Raw genomic sequence first — 26,897 nt, forward strand, 5'->3', positions numbered from 1 at the left:
GTGATGTAGTCCTTTTTGGAACACCAGACGAACAAACACGAACACACACCTAAATTGTTTAGCACAGAACTGCAAGCATTGAAGAAGCGTATTTTCAAATTACGAGTCACTGGGTTGTTCTCATCTCACCGTGTTGTATGTTGCTCAAGATAATAAAGGCCGTATACTGTATACTTATATTTCACGCACTATCTACGTGTGAGAAGATGCCATGTTAAACGGAATATTAAAAGTACCTCCAGATGAAACAGATGCTAAGTGAAGGTGCTCAGCCATCTTCATCTACAGAAAAGCTAAGCTGCCTTTCCTACACAGCTGTTGTCCCTTTTTAGGTCACGCCTAGGCAGCGCGCATGGGCTGTCTGCAAGACCTATTGTTATCTCCTCTGTCGGCTTTTGGCATGCCCATGAATTGCCATTTGTTCGTTGTTGTGCCATTTAGAAATATTATTATTGTTGCATTGGGTCTGATTCTCCCGCCTTTGCATGTTTGGGTCACGCCCAGGCAATTTCACTTATTGTTTGCTTGCGTTGGCCATCTCAATATGTCCGTAGTTCCTCCTGGTCATCCTGATCTGCCTTTTGATTTTGTAGGCTATCAACATCATTTTAGGCCTTCTGATTGTTTCACTGAGCAATGCTCTGTTCGGCACATGCAAAATGGCAATTTCTGTCAGGTAGCTGTTGAGCTATGCCAATAGCCCTAACTCCAAAAAATGCAAGACCTATTGTATTTTTAATGCTTGTTAGTGTCTTGCCTGTAATTTTGCGCAAACTTCATGGAGATTGTGATCTGTTGCACTGCCATTAACTGCACCAATTCACAGGGGAAAGGCATTTGGGGATCCATTGTGTTTCACAGGTAAACATCTATACATTCTGTAAAAAATGATCCGCCCCAGAATTTGGACATCTTAAGCTTGTCACCTCGAGAACCGTGGGCAAGTGTAGCTTGACCAGAGGCTGGCGGTAACAGTTGTACCATTAGGGGCTCTGTAATCATATACCCGGTTAACCCTGCAACAGAACAATACTGACATAAAAGTATTCTGCTACATCAACAGGCTAGTTGCCATCATATCCCACACAATAAAAATGACACCAAACGGAAAACCACATGGTCAATAGAGCACTTTACAGACAGGACAAAGCCAACTTATAAGTGCTGAAAGCATAGGTTGGAGAGCGAAATAAGTATTGCCTAAAAAATGCAAATGCGTGGTCATTTCTGATAACGCTAGGCTATATGGTTATTACTAGTTTCAGTCAGTAAATGCACATGCTTCATTACTTCTACTGTCTTTTTTCATTGTTTTGATGGGACATGCATGGAGTGAATGTAAGAGAGAACGTTTGTCAACCGTGTTTTATTAGTCACAAAACAGAAAATAGTTATAGTTTGTGTTTTTCATGTAACTGTTACATGCAAGCTTTTAATCAACAGTATCAGTGTGCTGGTAGTGCAGTGTGCCATATTTGTTTCTGTTCCTCACCTAACAATTAGCTAATGAATTAAATGTTAGGTTGAACACTTTTATACTTTTGTTTTGGAGCCACTCAGGAATCAGAGCAGGTACGTTCTTTATTTCATGTTAGGTCGTTTGTTTCAGTGCCCAGGTACCTAGCTCTAGTCAATACTTGTTCCTTCCACCAAGTTTCCTCATCTCCTAGCTTCCACTCCACACCAATATTCTACTATATCATTCACTCAGCATTTCAGACTTCAGCTTAGACATACAGGGAATGGGGAAACATCATTAAGCCATTCTCTCATATCGCTTTGGCCAGGTCCTCTAAAGCAATTCTTTGTGTAAAAGAATAGTGATTGTCCCACAAACACGTTTGTTTTTAACTGGCACCTTCCTTTCCATTGTTACAGAATTACTAGTTAGTTTTCATACTTTACGTGTTTGGCGTTCCTTATTAATTCGATTATTGCATTCGCTCTAGAAGTACAACTCTGCCATTGTGTGGTGATAGGCTGCATGGATCAAGTCTGACCTGGATCTGGAATGATAATGTGGCTGAATAGAGGCCTACACCTTTTGCATTTTTGAATAACATTTTTTTGTATATAATATGTGAGTTTGTTTATTTACATATAGCTACTGAAAAAAAACACAGTTATAGATATATTAGGTTTATGATTATTAGTATAAAACACTGAAATTTGCCAGTTATCATTAACCATATCATGCCCTTATTGCATTGCTCATGTACCTGTCACATATGACATCACAAATGACAATCATTGGCATCACAGGTGACATCACACATTGCCTCACCAAAAAACAGACCTGGCAGCAAAGAGAGCCAACTAGTAAAAAGAAAGAAACCCAGGTCACTGTAATATATAAAGCAGAAAAAAGGCTTTTAATTTGGTTGTGACAATAATAGCACACACGTATTGTAAAAAGATAAATCCCCATATATATTCCAGTAAACATTAAATAATGTAATATTCTTAACTATAACACAAACATTAAAATTCATGTTAACTTAAAAAACGTCTTACTGTACATACATACAAATACATGCACACAAATTAGAAATGGGCTATGGAAACCCTATTGACCCAGTACAGTACACAGTTCAATTTTGTCACAGTCTACAAACAACATTGTCAGAGGCTTTTATCCTCCTTAAAATACGCTTACAAACATTTTGGTGGCCCTTTAATATAACAGGACAAAATACAAACAATGAACATTATCATTCGATCAGGGTCTCCAATTGTAAGTAAATTACATTTTCACCTCTTCGGTTGGACCGAATTCTCCATCACAAAAACACTAGATAGGCAGCAACATTTATGGCACAGAATTATCCAAAGGTTGAAGGGTGAAAGGCCACAAAACAAAACGTCCCCTTGATGAGGGATGCAAAGAAAAGTATGTGATGTCTGTTTTCTACAAAGATCACAATGCATGATATAAGTTTTAGCTTTTATTGCTACCCAGATGCGAGCAAACATCTGCTGCTCGGAGCCCGTTTGTTTGGAAAATAATATTCTAAACATAGCCACAAGTACGTAACGTAGAAAGAGGACCCAACATTACACATCCCATTTCTGAGGGGTTTGAATATAAACACAAACTGCAATGCAGATTTACTAACCATTAATAATTTTAACTCCTATTTAAAAAATATGAATACAAAAAAATAGTACTAAAACCTAGGGAACAACAAAATCAACAACAAAAATATAGTTCCAAAGTCTAACTATTGAACATAATCTTCTAGCTAAGAATGATACTTAAAATATTGTATAGAGTCACTCCTAGTGAGACCTGCCTCACTTTCTTGATCAATCAATGGTTCACTTCCACCGTCCTCTCTCTCCAATATTGGAATTCTCATTGCAACTATAGAAAACACATTCCTCATCAGTCATCCAATAATACTTTCTGTACATTTCCATATATTCATCATAACCCTTAATCTTATTCCACTCACCCCTACAAGTTCAAGTTTCAAGTTTATTTTATGCATGATCTCGGAACTCCATAGAGATCCACATAAACTGAAAGACCAATGACATATAAGAATTTTTATCCAACATACTTTCTACAAGCCTAAGTGAGAGCAGACAGTAAAAATCTCCAAATATAAAACATTATAATATTTTATACAATAAAAAATAATTTGAAATATCCTTTATGCCCTTAGTGCTGTATAACGACGGGTTAAAAATCAAAGTTAACAATTACTTCCTTCATCTAATGAGCCTTAATACAAATTTTAAAAAACACTTAAAAAAGTAAAAAATCCTATGACAGAACATTTCATTTGGTGACTCATAAATAGAATCAATTAGTGCAGAGGCCGAGAGAATGGATAATTGTAAAGAAATTGGTCTCATCCATTTACGCCAACACAATAATAAAGTGGGGCAAATAAATAACACATGATTAACATCCTGAATGGTATTATTACACAAATTACAAATCGGGGAAGAACCATACCATTTAGACAGTACGGGATTGAAGGGGAGCATACCCTACATCAATAATAGCCAAAATCGTTGCACTTCATGGGGCAAGTTCCAGGAAATATAGGCCTGTACTTTATTTATCATACAGGAGTCAATGGCCGGGTGGATACACCTCTTTAAAATACAAGCTTCTCTATCCCTTGTGAAACTTAATTCCCAAGTGGCCTGTTTCAAAGTGGCCCTTACTTGATATGCCGATAGGGTGAAGAGAAGAGACTCATTCAATTGCAGCAAATCAACCGCAGTCCTAAAATTTCTAAAAATTAAAGACTGTTCTTTTAAACGTTCTAATATTTCTTTCTGAATTAAAAATCTTAATGTACCAGGATCTCCCTTTACCAGGTTTACAACCCAGCACACTTTCCCCACAAGACCCTGTACCCAACTACTTCTTAAACTAAATTCTAACCTGAGGGCATCCACAGGACAAGCAGAGTTAACTGAGGCTAGGCTCCTTAAAATTCAGGTTTTTGTTGTATTTAAGAAACCCCATTCCTCTACAGCGAGCAGTTCAATACCATACAACAGCGAAGCAGAAATTTTTGCACGAAACACCTCCAATAAAAGTGCAAAATTTCTTTTTCCAGTAGATTTGTAATGGGAGCCCAAGCTTTTCCCCTGCGTAGTAGCTTTACAATGTTATTTTCTATATGGGCTTTGTCACTTAGGTTGCTACACACTATTTTTCTCCAAAAAGTGTTAGATTTTACAAGTTCCAATTTTTGGCCACCAACAGACCATACAAAATTCCCATACTTCAACTTTTTCCTTCTGCGCATACACATGATTTTACTTTTAGATATATGAATCTATAAATAGTGGGCCTCTGCAAATTCATGAAATGCCTGCAGACGGCTATTCAATCCCCTAGGTGTTAGATCCAATATTATTATGTCGTCTGCATAAAGTAGCCACACAATCAGTTTCCCCCCAATAACGGGGCAATGCCCTCACTCTGGGCCAAAATGTGAGGAAGATCAAAAATATATAGAGGGAAAAGTAGGGAAGCCAATAAACATCCTTGTTTTAGGCCATTTGCTGTAGGGATGGCTTGTGAGAGGCCTCTTTCCCCTGCCATTAGGACTTTGTACCAAGTATCCGTATGGAGGGCCCAAACTAACTCCAAGAGGGTGACCGGCATACCCAAACCCAAAAGTTTTCTCCACAGCAGGAGATAATCTACTTTGTCGAATGCTGTGGAGAAATCCATAGGGCTGTATACACCCTTCCTCCTCTGATTTTAACATATATTTCATGTATTACCTGTAGCGCAGTTAGGTTATCAATTGTTCCATGCTTTGTCCTAAACCCAGTTTGCTCCAACTGTAAAAAATTTACCGCCTCCACTCAATCATTAATTTGGGTCAAGAGGCATTTAGCACAAACTTTACCCACTGCATCAAGGAGCGCAATTTGACGATAGTTGTGAGGAAGATCTCTATCTCCTTACTTGAACAGAGAGACTATTATACTCCCCTTCCAAGAGGGAGAACCATTTTGTTTTCATAGCAATGCTTGAACGTCAGGTAAAGAATTTTACTCCACAGTATACTATTTTAACTGTGATTGGTAATTCATCGGGCCCATTACAGCTGAGGAACGCATCCCCCTGATCGCCATTTCTATTTATTTTTCAGAAGGCAATCCATAGGTAGAGGGGTCTTTCTTCGATGTGATGTACTTAATTGCCATCACATTATCTGCATATAAATCCTGAATAAAGCTAACCCATTTACATTCTTCAATGGCCACAGGGAGTGATCGAGATCTCGCTCCAAATCCCTCCCCGATAAGAGACCAAAAGATTCTTACCTGGCTTTTAAAGGCTGCTTCTCTCAGTTTAATCCAAAGGTTATCTTCCCTCTCTTTTCTTAACTTAACCTTTACCCTCCTCCTCCTCCTTTTTAATAGTGATATTCTATAATATCTTTCCGATGAGTAATTTAAGTATGGTTTCCTACCTAGTTTATTTATTTCAAAATTTAACAGGCATGAGGAGTTGGGAGACTACTTTAATGCTTTCTCCTCGCAATTTCTACCACTTGATTCATGAATGTATTAAAACTTGCAATTTCTGTTTCAGTTCAACTAGGCAATTTCTCTAAGGTGATCTCTAAGACACTATCAAGGCCGAAGATGGCCTTGTTATCCCAATGACATTGCCCTGTTTTCTTGGCAAAACGAACAGATTCACCATCTAATGCCCGCGGATCATGCGAAAACAAATTTACATTTATAGAAAGAGTTAGTAACTTATGGTCACTACAGAAAGAATTTGAAACCTTTAGGTCTTTTAATAAGAAAAAGGAGGAACTTCCCACTACTACATAGTTTAAAATAGATTCTCCACTATAGGTTTTACAAGTAATAGTTGCTGGTGTGTTCGATAGAAATCTTCTATTAACTATAATGCCATCAACCTTCATTAATTCATGGGGCGTGGCTTGGACGCCGATAGGGATGGCGGCGTGAGCCTGTAGCTCCGTGACCGATCCCGCAATTTCTCCTGATAAACCTCGCCTAAGCGCCGATTGCAGCGCGGGCACTCTGCTCGGAACACCAGGGGTAGCGGAGGAGCATACTTTCTGAGAAGCGGGAGGCCAAATGGCGTAAGGAGAGCCGATTTCGGATTTGGAGGTGTTGCGATCTGACTACAAGATGGCGGCAGCCCCGAGCTGAAGAGAATGAAAAACGAGGTGCGAAGGACGCGGCTGGAAAATAGCTGAGGAAAATATCTGAAGGAGCAAGCGGAGTGGGGTTCACACCACGTACAGGTCAACGGATGAGGCTGCCATAAAGTGTACTCCCCGCCACCTCAGGAATTACGATCGATGCAACGACATCCGCTACCTAAGATGGCGACCGCAGGAGGAAGATCTCGTCTCCTGAACGCGGCCCAAGACGGTTGGTGCTGCTGAGAGCCTGACAACGGATGGCTATAGAGGGATTGTGAAGAGGTGCACTGCGGGGAAGGAGCGGAAGCAGGGATAAATAGAAGCTCAATCCGACCTCATGGCTGGTCGATAGTACCGGGTTGGGGCCCCGATAAGGCTTCACTCCCTGAGCAGAGCAACAGATCGCGAGGGCGACCGCTGAGCTGATTGAGGAGTGATCACGGGCTCCACCCGTTGAATGCGGTGGCACGGGCCGACGACTGGTGACGGGGTCGGAGATCTGAAGCGGCACTTTGGCACGGCACGGCTGCACAGGAAGCGGTTGTGCAGAGATCGGTCGGCGCAGAGGGGCTGCACGCCGGGTCCATACAGAGTAACACTCCACACGGGGCAACACTCCGGCTCAAACAGCATTTACTTGCTAGACCTGGAGTGCGCAACTGGCCTCTCCACATTTACACAGCAGTCACGAAGCTACTGTATTGGGACTTCCTCGACTCTTCTGTCAAGGGGGCATGGTGAGCCCACACAGAGGGCGACAATAAACTGGACAAATAAAGGCTCTTGGGCCACTAGGTCCCTGCGGGAGCACTGTCTGGTGGTGATCGCTGCCCACCCGGAGGGAGACGCAACGGATGGTGAACGGCCATTTTGGACACAGATGTGAGGCCCTCAGGCTTACTGCAGACGACTTGACCCCTGAAAGTGGTAGCCACCGATCGGGAGGAACACTAAGATTACCATACGGGGAGAAAGATCGAGGGGCCAATATTACTCGGCGGACTGAGATAGGGACCGAGAAATTCCCTGGAAGTGAAACCAAAACAGCAATCTTGGTGATCAAGATGGCCGCCAGTGGTCGCGAACTGAAAGTGAAACAGGGGCATGACCAGGCGAAAGGACCAGAAACGGATGGCAGGTCCCACACCGACCCAGAAGGCTCAACGCAGGAACAGAGACTAAACAAAAGACTGGACGGGATACTGGAAGCAATAGCTGCGACCAAGGAGTCCCTGCATCAAGACATAGCGCAGGTCGCCACAGGACTGGGTCTCTTGAGGGCGGATCATGCTAAACTAACTGACAGGGTGAAAGAAAAGGAGCTACTGTTTCAGGAACTCAAACCGGCTGTGGTGACCGCAGAACACAAACTGACGGATATCCTTGATCGCCTGGCGACGCTGGAGAAGCGGGCAGAAGACTCCGAAAGCCGCAATAGGAGGAACAACGTGAGGGTAGTAGGCCTGCCGGAAAAAGTTGAGGGGGATGACGCAGTAGCTTACATGGAAAACTGGTTTAAAACGGCTGTGGCCCCCGGAGGGACTCTCCCCTTTCTTCTCCCTGGAACGAGCGCACAGGGTCCCTGCCCGCCCACCCTTGCAGGGCCGCCCACCCCGACCAGTGGTGGTCAAGATATTGCATTTCAGAGACAGAGACTTGCTGATACAAAGGGCGCGCTCGACGGGTCCCTTCCAGGTGGACAACATTTCGGTCACTATCTTTCCCGACTACACGCAGGAGGTCCAAAAACGCAGGGCCTCATATTTGGCAGTGAAAAAATAATTGAGGGACGAGGGCATACAATATTCCTTGCTCTCCGCTGCCAAGTTGCAAGTGATCCTGGACGGGTCGACCCATTTCTTTCAGAACCCCAACGAGGTGTGGTCATGGCTCGAGTTATATCGGGCTGGAACGGACCGAAGGGGTAAAGGAGAGAAAGCGAGACAAAAACCTGTCCAGGTGCGAAAGTCACAACGCATCCGCAAATGAAACAGACTCAAGAGAGCGATGCGAGATGACCAGATGGCAGCGGACAAAAAAGGAGCTTTGGCAGCGACGGCGGTCATAACGGGCTCGCAACAGGAGGGACAATCGATAGGTTCGGAATCTGAAGAGGAAGGAGGAATTTCGGACGTTGACAGCTCTGGGGGGGCGGCGGTCACCCCTCAGACGGCAGATGGGATCTTTAATGAATAACACTTCGAGTAAGGACCATGATCACCAATTCTGTTGGGGCTACTTAACCTGGTGATCTGCAGAGTTGCAGGTACTGTGTTGGAACACCACATGGGATCTTGGGCTCGGGGTGAGGGCCCTGCCTGCCCCAGGTCGGCTCTGACTCACCCTCTCGTTGCCCTTAAGGCCTTCTGTGGTGACGACCACAGAGTAGTAGACTGTGTGTTGTGTTACAGGTTTGGATGGGGGCTGATATCGCGTTATTAGGTCCTGTTCTGGGGAGTGGGGTTGGGGGAGTTTTCAGGGGTGTTTTGAGTGGGGGGTTTTGCTGCAATGATGTGGGTGGTCGATTGATACTGTCGAGGTGGTTGGGGGATGGCTGCAATGGGGACGTTACCTAATTTGAAATGTCTCACATGGAATGTCCGTGGACTTCGAACTATGTCACGGCGATACAAGGTGCACGCCTATCTGGTGAGGCAAGGTATTCAAATAGCGCTGCTGCAAGAAACTCATTTAACCAAGCAGGAATGCACTGCACTGCAGAGGAGGTGGCATGGCCAGGTGTTTGGCACGTCGTACTTGGCGTTTGCCAGGGGGGTGTTGATATGGGTGAGAGAGGGGGTCCCTTTCCAGGCCACGAACCATCTGGTGGACCCTGAAGGTCGATTCGTAGCAGTGGAAGGAAGGCTGTATGGCCGTGACGTGGTTTTATGCAGTATATACGCCCCCAATGCTGACCAGGCCCGTTTTTTGGATAAACGAACAGGCTCGCTGGCACACTTCCTAGCGGGCCCCATAATATTGGGAGGCGACTTCAATTCGATCACCGATGTCTTGCTGGATAGATCACACCCACCACTGGGCGACTCCCCAGTGCGCAGGTTAGCGACACACAGGAAAGACTGGCAAGAGAGGTGGGGCCTTATTGATGTATGGAGGGAGCAACATCCTGATTTTAGGGACTATTCCTTCTTCTCAGCACTGCATGCGTTACATGTTAGGATAGACTTCATCTTGTGTGGTGGCCCCCTAGCCGCCATGATAGCACACACAGAATACCTGGCTAGAACCATTTCAGACCATAATCCCTTACTGATGAATGTTCAGTGGCAGCGAACGAGGTCGGCGATTCCCACATGGTGACTGCGGCCTGATACTTTAGAGGACCTGGTGTTCAGTGATATTGTCCACCAGGGCATTGAGCGCTATTTTGATGAGAACGAGGGCTTAGCCGCCACAAAGTCGATAGAATGGGATGCCATGAAGGTGGTAGTGAGGGGCATCTGCATGGGTAGGTTTTCGAATGAGAGAACGACGGTTTTGGCTGATTTGGGGAAAGCAGAATGTGTGCTGAGAGATCTAGAGCAGCGTAGGCATGAGCGACCAGACTTACAGGACCGACTGCAGGAAGCGAAGGAACTGGTCGCGACGGAAACGGAGTGACTGCGGTGTTATGACTATAAATTGTATATCACCAAGGTGCATGCAGAAAGGGATAAGGTGGGTACCCTACTAGCTAAACTTGCTAATCCGGAACCTAGAGGTTGCCAGGTCATGAGCATAAAGACGGAGACGGGAGAGGTAGTCTATTTGCAGGCTGCAGTTTTGACGTGCTTCTTGACATACTAAACAACTTTGTATGAAAGTCGGCTGGAGGTAGATGCCCCTGACATTGAAAACTACCTAGAGAGTGTTCCACTCCCGGTGCTGGACGATGCTACTGCAAAGGACTTGGGCGGTGCTATAATGGTGTCGGAGATTAGAGTGGCCATCAAGCAGGCTAGGAACAAGACACCAGGGGTGGATGGCCTACCGATTGAATTCTATGTGAAATATATTGATGTTCTGGCGCCCAGGCTTCTAGAGGTATACTCTGAGGCCATGGAACTGGGGCATCTACCCAACTCGATGAGGGAAGCACTGGTGGTCCCGCTGTTGAAACCTGGTAGGGAGGCCACCGACATGACATTGTATAGACCCCTGTCTATGCTGAGGGTAGATTACAAGATTCTGAGTCGCATTTTGGCCACTAGATTGCTCCCGCACATGACCATGCTGATCCACAGGGATCAAGCCGGGTTTATTCCTACTAGGAACACCTCAATAAACATCCGCCGTTTAATCCGACTACTGGACGGTACTTTGGAGGCAGATCAAAAACAAGCAGTATTGTCGGTGGATATCGAGAAAGCGTTCGATAGCCTAGAGTGGGGGTACCTGGATAAGGTGCTAGAGAAGTTCGGCCTAGGGGGCGGATTTGGGCGCTGGGCAAGAGTTCTCTACTCTTCGGTGACAGCCAGGGTACGACTGGGGTCCATTATATCCTCCGACTACCCGGTGTGTAGGGGAACGAGGCAGGGATGCTCGCTGTCGCCCCTGTTGTTTGCGTTAGCGATGGAGCCACTGGCAGCGCAGGCAAGGACAGGGGCGTTGTATAATGGGATTGGAAATGGTGGGGAGTTGCATCACATATCACTGTACGCATATGATTTGTTGCTGTACCTAGAGGACACAGAAAGGGCACTAGAGGGGGGTAGAGATGCTGTCAAGTTTTGGAAGGCTGTCGGGCCTCAAGGTAAACTGGAATAAAACCTGTGTTTTTCCGTTTCAGGCGGATACGCCGTATCCCCCTCTAACAGTAGATGTGGTCTGGGAAGGAACTTGTTTTACCTATCAGGGGTCCGCATATACCACGATGCCATGAATCTGCTGGAAGGAAACATAGGGTGCTGTATAAGGGCTCTGAGGGGGTGCATGACCTTTTGGGCCTCCCTGCCTTTGTCGGTGCAAGGCCGGGTGGCACTGCTGAAGATGGTGGCTCTGCCCAGGTTGCTCTATTACTTCCGTACCTTACCGGTGTGGGTCCCTCAGCGGATCTTTAAAGAATTGAGAACAATAGTTATTGACTTTCTCTGGGGGCAAGGGTGGCGCAGGGTGGCATTGAATACACTGATAAGACCCAAGCTCGAAGAAGGGATGGTGGTTCCCGATTTTGAATTGTACTACCTAGCGGCACAATTACAGATATTGACCCAAAGCATTGCTAAAGAATTTAGAGGCCCGGACCAGGAACGGGGGACAGGTATCCAGAGACACATCCTATTGTATATAATTATGCAACAGAAATTAGAGTTGAGGGGCTTGTCCATGGAAGAGAAAACCCTACGGTTGTGCTGGCATAGGAACTTGAAAAGAGCGAAGGTGGCAAGACCATACGCGCCGGAGATTCCTTTGGGGATGTTGACGGCGCTGCCGCATGGCGGTGATTGGTCTCCACTATTGGAATGGCAAGATCTGGGCCTACAGATGGTGGGAGACTTATATGTTGATGGGATGCTGGTCCCCTTTAGGGTGTCACAAGACCAGTTTGGTCTCCTGGATGGGAGCTACCTCTTGCATGCGGCGGTGGTTGCGGCGATGCAGAAACACTGAAAAGGGGGGCTGGCGGAACCCGACACGACCATGGCCTGTCAATATGTAGTGATGGCTGCGGGAACAATCAAAGCGGTTACCTGCCTCCACTCTAGAATGCTGCATGAAGGACTGGAGCCGCTTACTGCACTGAAAGAGAAATGGGAAGAGAGTATAGGCAAACCCATACCAGGCACGGTCTGGGGACATATTCTGAAGAGGACATGGAAGGGGTGCAGAAATGCCCGCTTCCAGCAAGTGCATTTCTTTGTACTACATAGGGCCTATCTGACCCCGGGGAAGATCAGAAGGTACTTCCGGGTACAAGACGCAGCGTGCCCGAGATGCTTAGCGCCCGAGGTAGAGCTTGACCATTTATTATGGGGTTGCCCGAAGCTGGGGACGTATTGGCCAGAGGTGGGGGAGCTTCTGAACGCAGTTACTGATCGTGAAGTGGAGTTTGACATGGCGACATGTCTACTGCTTTGGTTCCCTCACACGGCCAGAACGAAAATCACGAGTAAATTCATTGACCTAGGACTCATATTAGCCCAGAGAGAGATCACCTGGCAATGGAAATCCAAGGAGGGCCCATCAGTTAGGAGATGGATGAATGAGCTGTTGAAATGGTCCAGATGTGAAGGTGTGCTTAGGTTGCGGCAGGCCGCTAGGACTGCAAATGTTAAGGGCTTGGAGATGGCGAGGGCTTGGGAGACAATAGTATAGGCTTTGAAAGACTATATGACAGGGGATGAGGATTAGAGGCATCCGGAGATGGGGTTCCATGGGGCATGTAAGAACAAATGCATAGAATCATCAGGTGGCGAACTCTTGAGTCAGAACCTACAATTACAACCCACATCAGCAGCAGTTGGGGGAGGGAGGGGCAGGAGGGATTACTAGGACCCGCTAGAGCAACAGGAGGGATGCCCGCAGAGGGGACTCGTGGTTATGAATGAAAGGAAAATACATTCGGGCCATGACACTTTGTACACACATAGATTGGTTCACGATAGTTCCCAGAGAATACCACTACAGGAGGGCACTAGACTGTGGCTGGAAAGTGCGGGCTCTGCTGATATTGGCGTCACTCACAATGGGTAGTTGGCTATACTTGGCAGTGAATTTGAGGGGTGTGGGGGGAGTTTGGGTGGTATAAAATGCAGGTACTAAATTGTGTTGTTGACCGGACATCTATGTTGGAACATACTAGTACGCCGCCCAGCCTCCGGGATGTGGGCTGAATGGCTGTGCGTAATTGCATGACAAGAATGTGCTTTAAGGTGTCAAGAGCGAGAAAGTTGACCTACTTCGATGCTTTGTTTATAAATCTGCAATAAAAACATATTTAAAAAAAAAAAAAAAATCAACCTTCATTAATTCATCCGCAAACATTTTCCCCCTCTAATTAGTTCTTATATTTTATGGAAAGAGATCTTGTGGAATCTGCATGAATTCTTCTTTTTCTTTATTTCGGAATCTATCCAAAATAGAGTTAGAGATTTTACAATTCAGATCTCCAACCAGAACTATTTGTGGGGGAAGTTCTACATCATTAGCTTTTTTAGGTCGAACTATTTATAGCTCTGAACTATTATCGTTGAAACAAACTCTTTGACCAAGAGGATTCCAAGCCGGATTCCTCCCAATGCATGTTGTCTACTGAAGCGTGACGCTTCGCCTCACTCACACCCCATATGCTGTCTCTCACAGCATCAGACATCAAAGGCTGTTGCTACCCCGCCCACACTCCCCCCACCCCACAGCAATGCCGAGGGTTTTTCAAGCGCCCACTTCCACAACGAAGTTGGAGCGGTCCTGCTGTTCATGTTTTAATGAGGACTGCACACAGCATTCACGTAAAATTTTCACAGAAAGCTAATAAAATCGATACGAAGTGTCACTTCATTTAATAAACAAATCACTCATCTTTTTATATAATAAGACGCATGCATCTATATGATACATCACATAGGAACTGCACCAAAGAAAAACACACAGGGCTCTGTTTTTTAAAATGTATTTTAGAACAAGACTGAAAAAAACACAATACAGTGATTAAGGTATTTAACATGAACCTGCTGCATCAATGCTGTCCAGCAACCAGGAAAGAGCAGCACACAACAAGCCTATCCTTCGACCACCACACAAACAGCAACCACCCTTCAGTCAGGTTTGCGGCAACCATCTTTAAATGCTTGAGCTGCTCTGTTTGGCCTTGCAAGATTTGCACTTCCCCACGTTTATTTACACACCATCACCCCAACTAGACATCCGCCTCGCACACCACCATGCTCCTTCCCTCCCACTGGCTCACTCCTCTGCTCCGTCGCCCCCCCACCCCCATCCGCCTCGCACACCACCATGCTCCTTCCCTCCCACTTGCTCACTCCCATGCTCCGCCGCACCACCACCCCATCCGCCTCGCACACCACCATGCTCCTTCCCTCCCAATCGCTCACTCCCCTGCTCCCCCCGCCCCCACCCGACTTGAAAGGAAGCTTCGCACACCACCATTTGTGTCACATACAGTCAATCACGCTCTCTGAAGGTCACCTTTTGCCGCTAGCGCTTTCATCCCTATCACTCCCCCCTCTCTCTTTCTCTCGCCTCCTGTCGCATTTGCAAGAAGAAATGTGAATCGTGTAATATTTTATTTCTGAACATCAGCAAAGTTCATATTTGAAGTCTGTGATAGCAAAATGATGTGACGGAAAGCTAATAAAAGAGATACCAAGTGTCACTTTATTTAGTAAACAAATCACTCATCTTTTTATATAATAAGACGCATGCATCTATATGATACATCACATAGGAACTGCACCAAAGAAAAACACACAGGGCTCTGTTTTTTAAAATGTATTTTAGAACAAGACTGAAAAAAAAACAATACAGTGATTAAGGTATTTAACATGAAGCTGCTGCATCAATGCTGTTCAGTGCACCAGCAACCAGGAAAGAGCAGCACACAACAAGCCTGTCCTTCGACCACCACACAGACAGCAACCACTCTTCAGTCAGGTTTGCGGCAACCATCTTTAAATGCTTGAGCTGCTCTGTTTGGCCTTGACAAGATTTGCAATTCCCCACGTTTATTTACACACCATCACCCCAACTAGACATCCGCCTCACACACCACCATGCTCCTTCCCTCACACTCGCTCACTCACCTGCTCCGCCCCCCCACCCCCATCTGCCTCGCACACCACCATGCTCCTTCCCTCCCACTCACTCACTCCCCTGCTCCCCCAACCCCCCACCCGACTTGAAAGGAAGCCTCGCACACCACCATTTGTGTCACATACAGTCAATCACGCGCTCTGCAGGTCACCTTGTGCCGCTAGCGGTTACCTCCCTATCGATCCCCCTCTCTCTTTCTCTCGCCTCCTGTCTCTCCCCCCTCTCTCTCATGCTCTCTTCTTCCCTCCTCTCATTTACTCTCACTCACACACTCGCTTATGTTTACTCTCCCTCCTTCCCCCCTCCCATATCCTCTCCCTCCAAGCCTGTGGCCTCTCATTAATGCCCACTTATCTTCCCTTGGCCTGCTGCTTCTTAATCGAGTGCGCTTAATTTACCTCTGATTTTTCTCTCACTCGCCCTTTCTCTCTTTCTCCCTCTTCACAGCCCTCTCTCTCATTAATCTTCCGCTGTCTCTGAGTTTTGTTAATAAGACATGCTGCTGTTTTCAACTCCACCCTTGAACTCCACCATCCAACTACACCATCCAACTACACCATCAAGCTACACCATCCAAATCAAAATCCTACATCCAAATCCACCCTCCAAATCCACTCTCCCCCATCCAACTCCACCCTCCAACTCCACCCTCCAACTACACCCTCCAACTCAAATTCCACCCTCCAGATCATCCCTCCAACTCCACCCTCCAACTCCACCCTCCAACAAAACCCCTCAACGCCACAGCACCACTCAATGCCACAGCACCACCCAATGCCACAGCACCACTCAATGCCACAGCACTACTCAGTGCACAGCATCCCTCAACGCCACAGCATCCTGCATCACCACAGCATTACTCAATGCCACAGCATCACTCAATGCCACAGCATCACTCAATGTCACAGCATCACTCAACGCAACAGCATCACTCAGCGCCACAGAATCACTCAGCACCACTGAATGCCACAGCACCACTCATCACCACAGCATTACTCAATGCCACAGCATTACTCAATGCCACAGCATCACTCAATGCCACAGCATCACTCAGCGCCACAGCATCACTCAGCGCCACAGCATCACTCAGCACCCCTACAGGCCACAGCAGCACTCAATGCCACAACACCACTCAACAACAAAGCACCACTCAGCGCACAGCATCTCTCAATGCCACAGCATCACTCAAAGCCACAGCATCACTCAAAGCCACAGCATCACACAACGCCACAGCATCACTCCACGCCACAGCATCACTCAGCACCACTCAAAGCCACAGCACCACTCAACGCCACAGCACCACTCAACACCACAGCACCACTCAACACCACAGCACCACTCAATGCCACAGCACCACTCAGCGCCACAGAATCACTCAGCACCACTGAATGCCACAGCGCCCCACAATGCCACAGCACCACTCAATGCCACAGCACCACTCAGCGCACAGCATCCCCCAACGTCACAGCATCAATCAATGTCACAGCATTACTCAGCAGCACAGCATCACTCAAAGCCACAGCATCACTCAATGCCACAGCATCACTCAACACCACTCAACGCCACAGCACCACTGAATACCACAGCATCACTCAGCACCACTGAATTCCACAGCATCACTCAGCACCACTGAATGCCACAGCATCACTCAGCACCACTGAAGGCCACAGCATCACTCAGCACCACTGAAGGCCACAGCATCACTCAGCACCACTGAAGGCCATAGCATCACTCATCACCACTGAATGCCACAGCATCACTCTGTGCAACCATTCAACAACAACTGGCTCTTATATGTTCTCTCAATGTTTCAAGCTTTATTACAAATATCACAAAAACATGTTAATATTTCACTTCCGTTCTTGGATTTTCATCACAATAAAATACACTGAACATAATCTTCCCAAAAGTTATTTACAAAAGTTTAAGCTATTGCCATTATAAATTACATACCTTTTATTTAAGTATTAATTATTAAAAAAAATAAAAGCCATTGTTAGTTGTAAGTTGCCATTGTAGTCTTTTCTTGCCAACCGCTCCTTATGCGTGGCCGTCCCGCCTTATCAGTCCAAACTCCATCCTCTGGATCTGGGGGTCCCCCAGGGCTCCTCGCTGAGTCCCACGTTATTCAATCTTTACGTGAGACCGCTAGCTGAGGTCGTCAGGCATTGGGGTATGACCATGGTGTCATATACCGATGACACCCAGTTAGCGGTCACGATCAGTGGGGATGCGGATGTGGATGCCCCCAGATTCCAGAATAGACTTCGGGCGGTCGCCAGCTGGATGACTTCCAACTGTCTCCAGCTGAACGCATGCAAGACGGAGGTCACGATCTTTGGCAAAGAAACGTAACTCTGGGGAGACAGGTGGTGGCCGTCGGATCTGGGTCCTACGCCAACCCCGGTCGCTGAGTTAAAAAACCTTGGGGTCTGGCTCGATCAAACTCTTATTTTTGTCTGCCATACTAAGCGCACGGCGGCCTGCTGCTTTGGCATTTTGCGTGGACTACGGCCTGTACTAAAAAATTTTGATGCCACCACCAGGCAACTTGTGATTCAAGCAACTGTGATTTCTCGGCTTGACTACGCTAGCTCCCTTCTAGCGGGATTAAATCAGTCGGAAATCACCCGCCTGCAGCGTGTACAGAATGCCGCGGCGAGAGCTGTTGTGGGCCTACCTAGATCTTGTCCAACTGCAAACACCTTGCGTACGCTGCATTGGTTACCGATTGCGCAAAGGATTCAGTTCAAGGTCCTTTGTGTAGCCTACAAGATTCTCAAGGGATCCCCTGTTATGATCCTTTCCAACCTTCTGTCCCGCTATGTTCCGGTCCGGGCTTTAAGATCTTCGGACCTAGAACTTGCGGTTGTCCCCCGTTTCAAGCGTTGCAGGGCAGGCGGTCGCTCTTTTCAAGTTCGCACCGCAGTGTTGTGGAACTCCCTTCCCCTTGCGATTCGTGCCCTTGGGGATTTGCTCTCTTTCCGTCGAGCTGTAAAAACTTTCCTGTTTCCTTAAATTCTTTCTGCTTTGTTATGTCCAGTTGTGTTGTGTTGCTACCTTGTTGGGCGCCAGGACGCTCCTTTGCTGGAGCATCTGTGCGCATAATAAATGAGCTTAACATAACATATTAATACATCTAAGTCATGTAAATACAACACATATTGCATTACAAATGCTATAGGTGTCACGTTTGCGAAAGTTAAAACTATTGGCATTGTAAATGACAAAGCTATTAATTTTGCTATTTTCAAAACCAACACATAAATAAAAAATTTGACATTTACAATACCAATACCTCAAACTTTCCTAATGCGAGACCTATTGCATTGCAAATGCTTGTTTAATGTTAGGAAAAGACTGACTTTGAGAGAACATCATTAGAGGCATCTGGTGGAATATAGACATTTAGCAACATTAGTGGTGGACTTTTTACGTTACTATCAAGATTATACAACATTACTGCCAGAAAAAGATTACTAGGATCTTTATAATAATCATAATTTCATTTTATCTTATTTAACAGTAGGCAAGCCACCCTCCCTTTGCATGTCCCCTCCTGGATGGGGTTGCTTTACAATCTAAAGTGAGGTTATCCCTACAATAACTGGAGCATCCCTGCATATCAGCAGGGATGCGTCGGTTATTGTGCGCCACAGCTCCGCCACCATGGATACGCCGCATTTACATTGCGGCGCACCATGGGGCATAAATGGCACAGATGCGTGACGCATCTGTGCCGTAAAAGTGGCGCATTGCTGGAGTTGCATCACAAGTGCGACGCAGCTCCAGCAATGCTCTGGGGGGCCCTATCTGTACAATGCTGCGTCTTATCCTTATGCCTGCTTCAAGCAGGCGCAGGGATTTGACGCAGCATGGGCCCAAAAGTGACCGAGTGAAATTTTGTAGATTTCACTCAGCCACTTTTAGGAGGCGTTCCTGCGCCGTAACACCCCCCCCCCCCCCCTCCCCCCCTGTGCAGGAACTGCAGGAACGCCTTCTTCTGGTGCAGGGCTTTACAAAGTGACGCATCTCCCAGATCTGTTACTTTGTAAATACCCCGCACCATGGTGCATCTTTTGCGCCGCCGATGTGCCACAAAAGTGATGCAACGGCGGCGTAAAAGAGGCGCAATGGGCTTGTATATCTGCCCCCTTGTCTCCTGAAGACAGATCACGTTTGCATCTAACGTACTTAAATATAGTAACTTCTCCCCACTATTCTTTATTCCTGCAGCATTCCAGGATATAATTTTTAGTTAATTGCTAGAAGGATGGCTCTTGTTGATGTTTACTGTTAGACCTGCTTGATAGTACACCAGGTAAACAATTCCATTTTGGACTCTCTTCTTTAGAGTTCCATTTAAAAGAAAGGGGAGGACATTCTTTAAGTTTCACTTGTCTACCATTTTTATTAATACAAACTTTTAGTTGCTCTGTTTCATGCAAAGAAACTCTATTGTCTGAATGTGAGTGAGTTGACAGAGACCTATTGTCGAGGGCTCTATATCGGGGTATCTCAAAGAGTGGAAAAACATAAATCCCTCTGCTTTGAAGGCCTTTGTAATATAAGATTTGCAATAATTTTGGAATTAAACCTTACCCTCGACTTATAACCAACTTCTGTATTTAAGATGGAGACTAGGGTTATATCACTACTTTGTATAAGTTTCAAACTTTCAGTCTCAGAGAGATATTTAAGTAATAAAGTCCTATTTAATATTAAATCTGCAGCAAACAGAGGAATAAAATCTAATCGTATTGTGTCCACATTTTCACAGAAGGGTTCAGGACCAGTTATCTCTGATTTACCTCTCATTTTTATGATGCCACTTGCAAGTTGATTGGTCGCCCTCACACTTTCTGCATGCTCTCCTCTTCAGCCGCACACAGTTGAGGTAAACGACTGTGGGTTTTATTGGAGAATAAATCAGGCACCTGCTATATAGTGAATGTGGAAAGCCCCAGCTATTCCATCTGACCCCTCATACTTCCTTCGTTTTACTATTCATCTTATTTTCTTGCACTCTGCTTTTCACTGTTATTGATTCTTTGTTGTACGCTTTGCCGGTAAGTTGATTTCTTGCCCTCCTAGTATTCAGCCGAACACAGTGAAAGACAAACTCCGTGGGTTTTATTGGAGAAAAAAACAGGCTCCTGATATTTAGTCCAGGCTGAGTTCAGAAATGCAATTACAATTGCAAAGTATGTTTTTGACGCTAGTGCCTTTGTGATGAGACCGGCACTGACGGATCTTGGGGGAATGACTTTGACCTGGCAAAAGTCTCACTTTACCTGGCAATTTCCTGTGTCCGCAGGCCGTGAGGGGAACGGCCCTTGCACTTTCCTGCCAGAAAACAACAGGGCTCAGCCGCAAACTTAGGAACAGAGGTTACCCTCGTAAGCTAGTGCGCCGCTCTTTAAAAAGAGCCTGGTATTGCCCAAGGGAAACCCTCCTGGAACCAAAGGAGAAAAAAGATCAGAATAGACTCATTTGTGTCACACATTTTCCCCAGCCTCCAATGCTATCAGAAAGAGTGTGCTCAAGCACTGGCCAATCCTCAATGCTGGTCAACTGACACTAGAACGTCCAATGTTCGCTTTCAAACGGGCCAAAAACATCAAAGACCACCTAGTAAGAGCATCTCTGCCTACACAACCCCTAAAAACGACTATAAATGATGCATGGGGTCTCCGACCTTTAACTGGCCATTCTAAAAGTGGGAATTGCATTTATTGTGACTCTACTATTGAAGGAAAATCTTTTGAATATGGTACTATCAAATTTGACCGAAGATACTTTTCCAACTGTAACTCTGTAAATTTGGTATATGCAATTTTCTGTCCCTGCATGCTTATTTATATAGGGCAGACAAGTCAGAAAGTAAAACTAAGAATTGGCCAACACCGAAGCAGGATCCGGTGTAACACGGCCAATGCACCACTAGTTGAACATTTCCACGAAAAAGGCCACAGCGAAGATGAATTACTTTGGATAGTTGTTTCTATCATCAAACCACCTCCAAGAGGAGCGGATCTCTCCCAATTGCTCAATAAAGAGGAACTGCATTGGATTCTAAAAACTGACAGTATCAGAAAAGGCCTTAATCGTCTTGAAGACTGGACCTCCTTATTGTAATCTCAGTTATATGTCATTTTTCTATCATTGAAACTGTTCTTTTAAAGAAGTCACATATTGCGGTTAATGCATGCTGCCTTATTAGTTTTACACAATCACACTGATCCCCTTCACCACTCCAATATGGCCGCCGCACTGCTCTACCTAATCACAGTAAGTCCATCATCGATTTTTAGAGACCATGAGGCTTTCACCACTCCAATATGGCCGCCGTTCTACCTAGTCACAGTAAGTCCATCATCGATTTTTAGAGACCATGTGGCTTGATTAGCTAGCTCGCATGGTTGCTCGGAAGTAAGCATGGGCGATTTTTGCGAATCTCGCGTTCGCGAATTTTGCGGATTTGCGAACTCGCAATCCGCAAAATCCGCGAATTCTCGCGAATTTGCGGATTTTTTTTTTTTTTTGTGTTCGCGCGGGTTTCTGCCAGTTCGCGAGGGTTTTGTACAATTTCGCAAACGCGAACTTACCTGTCGGGTCGCAAGTTTTGCAAACTTGTTGTTTCTACGTGTCCAGCCTGTTTGGGACACTCTTCTTCATCACTGCCACTCTCTGTCACCACTGCCACTCTCTGACTACTCATGCCACCCTCTGGCCCACCCATGCCACCCTCTGTTTCATCACAGCACCCTCTGGTTGTCCAGTGTACATTATTGTGGCAAAGCAAAGCACACCTTCCCTGCCTCAAGTGACCTGAATTAATTTGGGGCTGATTAATGTGTCACAGAATATTTTTTTAGCTGGCACCTGCTTCCTTGTTGCTTCCTGATTAGTGATCTTTTGCACTTGCTAAGTGCTTTCATTGTTGCAAAATTAGTTACAACACCTGCCCTGCCCCAACTGACAATAATGAATTAGGGGCTGATTAATGTGTCACTGGATTTGAACTTCCAGCCTGGCTCCTGCTTGTCTGCCTTAGCTGTAATTCAGGACCTTTGTGTAACTATTCTGAGGGTCAGAGCAGGGTCACATAATAGTTGCAAGTAGGCAACTGAACTCTGGAGGGGCCCCTCAGGAAGCACTACAGGAAATAGCTACTAATGATGAGCTTGAACTTTTGAACCTGGTAAGTAGTTTCAGGTTTGCTAAGATCGTATTTCTGCAATTTAGCGCTTATTCGCGGGGCGCGAAGTTGAACTGGGAAGCCGCGAACTCACGCGAACAGTGCGAGCAAGCCATAAAATCCGCTGCTCGCGGATTTGCGGATTTTGCGGGAAATTCGCGAATCTCGCGGATTGCGAATTTACCGAAAATCCGCAAAATCCGCGAGCGTAACGGATTTTCCGCCCATGCTTACTCGGAGGTTCACTCCCATCAGACTGCCATATCAGCCACAGTGCTCCTGCCAATACAAGTAAGTGACTCTCGCCAGCCGGTAACTTTGTTTGGAGCACCCTGATACTTTTATATGCAAGTATCTAACAATAGTATACAGACAGATTTTCGCTTTGCCTTTTTGGCCATTTCTTTGTTGTTTTGTCTTAAATGTTGTGGGTCACGGCTGTGCCCACTTGTTATCTTGGTCTTAAAACTCCCTCTATGAACTTGATCATTTAAAATAAAATTCTTGTCCGGCTGGACAAAGAAACATACTACTTATTAGGTGTATGATTATTATTTTTTGCTATCCTGTCCATACATAGGGACCATTGTCTTTTGTAAAAAGAAAACAACAAGGCAGCAACACCGGCAACCGGAGCACGAGGGTAGGAACTACAATTCCCAGGTGCCCCGGCGTATTCGGCGCGATCCTGACATCACCACTGCGCCCGGAGGCTGAGCCCGGGCAGAGGACGGACCATCTGTGGCCAGAGGAGGCCGGGCTGGGCCACCCCCCTAAGCTACAGACATGAGTAAGCGCAAACATCTGGGTAATGAGGGTCAAGGGGCCAAAAATGCCAAAGTTCCACGTAAGGCTGATACTATAATCTCCTACCTAACATCTGCAGTAGGTGCTATCAATCAAAAAATCGCTAATGCAGAAAAAGAACTTGAACTGGAAAGAGCGAATGAATCACCTACCCTAGATCCACCATTTGTATCTACAGAGGTCTTGTGTGAGCGCACACACGCCGAAGATCCAAACATTCAGGATTTTGCACCTCACACTTCTTTGTTAGGACCTGTAGAGGGACCCAGCTCTAGTGAACCCATAAGCTCAGACAGACCAAAGACCCAAAAATGCGCTCGTAAAGTTAACCATCTGCACTATGAACAGGACCACGTCATTCTTACAAATCTGGGGGATAAGATGGAGGAACTGATCAATGCATGAATAGAGCCTCTGCTGGTGGGCATTGGCAAAGACATTACTGATTGTATGAATACATGCATAGCTGGTCTACTTAAGAGGTGCAAAAGAATTGACTCTTTTATAAAAGAATATCGCAGCCTAGATCGCAACTCTGTAATTGATCAGAAGACTGTTGGGAATCAAGATACAGAGCCTATGGTACAATCAGGGAGTCCGCGCCCTCATGTGTCTCATAAATCTTTGTCACCATCAAGAAACCAGGATGTTGCAAGATCTGGCACCGGAAGCCTCTTGCCACATCCAAGAGCTGCACCAGCTAAAATGACTACTCATAAGAAACATGCTCTATTTCCTAACACCACCAAAATTGCACTTAACTCTAGTAGCCCCAGGTTGCACCTTCCGCCGGACGCTGCCCCCTTTGTGGCAGTGTTAACCGGGGTCCCGCCTCTAGAACAAAATGGGAGAGAGACAACTGAGGATCTCTTAGGGAAATCCAGGGAATGGTGCAGACACTATTCAAGTGGGGAAAGCGACATATCCCCCTCTATCATCATGGCCAGAAGGGTGGGGTGGGTAGGACACGGAGCCAAGAACATCACAGGGGACTGTATTGTTGTAAATTTTTGTGGGAGAAATGTTGCTGAAAGATTGTTCTTTGATGGGTCTGACCTCACAAATACTGGAATCAGACCACTACCTCTTGGCTATTTTTATCCTCCACGAGGTAGTCAGAAAACATGTTTTCGAGCCCAGAGATTAACACTTAAAAGAGATACTCCCACCTTAGGACCGTGTGATTTCGCCAGGCACCCCGAGAGTAGTGTCTCTGTCATTCCACCTCAGCATCCCCCCTCACTTCCCATAGCGTTGCAGATCCCTGAAGTTATACAGAGTGGGGGCTTGCCTTTGTCAAACCGTTTCTCACCCCTGCTTCAGTTAGAAAATTCTGATTGACTACAAATTCCATGCGGCACTACAAACTTGATTGTTTCTAATTTACGCAACAGGAATATTTGTAGAATCCTTAGTTGGAATATCGCGGGTAGCAAATTGAAAAGCCAGGATGAGAACTGGGTGGGTTTTGTTACACGTTACGATATAATAGCCCTTCAAGAAACCTGGGGCACAGCAAATAGCCTCGCCTTGGACGGGTACGTCCACTTTAGCATTACCGCCGAACCTAGTTTAGCGGGGAGGGCGAAGGGAGGACTAGCCCTACTAATTTCATTGAATATGAAAGGTACAGCAAAACAGCTAGAGTCAGGTTCTCAACACTGCTTAGCAGTAGAACTGTTGGTTGCGAATTCCCCCACGGTTTTATTTATTAACTTTTATAATTCACCAGATACTGTCAGTCTAAATCAACACTTAGAATCCCTTGGGGAATTTTTAGATATATATAAAGCCTCACACAATAGCTTTGAGGTCATCCTTATGGGTGACTTCAATACGCAACCATGCAGATTGGAGTGCACTATGGAAGATAACGGGGGGGTGCTCACTCGCTGCCCACGCACTTTGAACATACGAAACAAGGGGAGGCTTTGGCGAGCCTCCTGGCCTCTTTCAATCTTTATGAATCAGGCTGCTGTGTAGATGGCCTTAGACCCTTCACGTTTAAAGGAAAAGACACAGGATCAGTTATAGATTATATGTTGTTATCTTCTCTTGTTTTGCCTATGGTATTAATCTATAGGGTAGAAGACTCTACTTTTAGTGACCATAACCCGGTAACATTAGAGGTTGCCCCAGGGGGGTTATTGGATTTTAAAGACATTCAGGCTTCTTGTGCAACGGACCTGATACCAAGAGATCAGGGTAGGAGGTTGAAATGGTCCAAAGTGACCCCGGTCACCTTTCGACAAGATGTTTTGGCCAAGGTTGAAGTGGAGTTTGGTATTTGTCTAGATCATGCTGGCTCCAATATCAGGATAATCAACGCTTTTAACACAATATGCCAACAAGTGAATATAGACTTAACGGTTAAATCTAAACCAGGTGGGCTAAATGAAAAGAGATGGTTTGACTCAAACTGTACTAAGGCACACTCTGCTCTTTTAAAACCACTTAAGGAAATACCTAGAAACAGAGCACACATAGCATTCCTTAGGAAGCAATATAAACAGGCCATTCAGGATCATAAAACCCAGATTAAGGAACAGGCCTGGAGTGACCTGCAATCAGAAGAAGTTCTGCGGGACAGTTCTAAATTTTGGGCGGTTGTCAATCAGCCCTATTTCTCGGGGGTGGAAAATCAGGGTGTGGAATGTATCATTCCAGATGAGCAGTGGCTCGCCCACTTTGGAAGCATCTATAGCCAGCCAAACCCGGGACCCACACAGGAGTCTTTATCTTTTGACCGTGTAGGGCCAATTTTGGCCTTTGGGGAGGAAGATGTGGAAAAAGCTATAAGTGAGACATTTAAAAATAGGGCCCCGGGCCAGACGGGGTCCCTGCGGACTTATATAAGTGTGCACTGAAATTTTGGGCCAAGATATTGACCAACGTTTTTAACGCCTCAAGAGAAAACAACTTTCCTGAGTCCTGGGCAAGGTGTACTATTATTCCAATCCTTAAAAAAGGCCAAAGGGGTGATCCTGCCTGTTATAGGCCTATTTCCCTAATAGACTCTGCCGTTAAAATCTTGGGCAGAGTCATTTTAGGTAGATTGACATCTTGGCTAGAAGGCAGAGGAACCCTGTCTAATGCCCAGTATGGCTTTAGGGCTAAAAGGAGTACATTGGATCAATGCCTAAACCTTCAAATGCTCATCAGCAAATACACAATTGTGAAGGAGGGGTCCTTGTACATGGCCTTTATGGACCTCTCCTCAGCATTCGATCTGGTCAACAGGTCGAGGCTGTGAAGGGTCCTTTTGGACATGGGCATCGACCCACCATTGGTTGGTTTTTTAGCTGACCTTCACTGCGGATAACAGGCTTCTGTCAGAGTCACTCGTGAGGGGAGATGCACCAGCTACTTTAATTCGGAGAGGGGTGGTGCGGCAAGGGTGTATCCTTGCCCCCTCCTCTTTACATTATATATAAACTCCCTCGAGCAAGCCC

The sequence above is a fragment of the Lissotriton vulgaris genome, chromosome 9, assembly GCF_964263255.1.
Source record: "Lissotriton vulgaris chromosome 9, aLisVul1.2, whole genome shotgun sequence".
In the NCBI taxonomy this organism is placed as follows: domain Eukaryota; kingdom Metazoa; phylum Chordata; class Amphibia; order Caudata; family Salamandridae; genus Lissotriton; species Lissotriton vulgaris.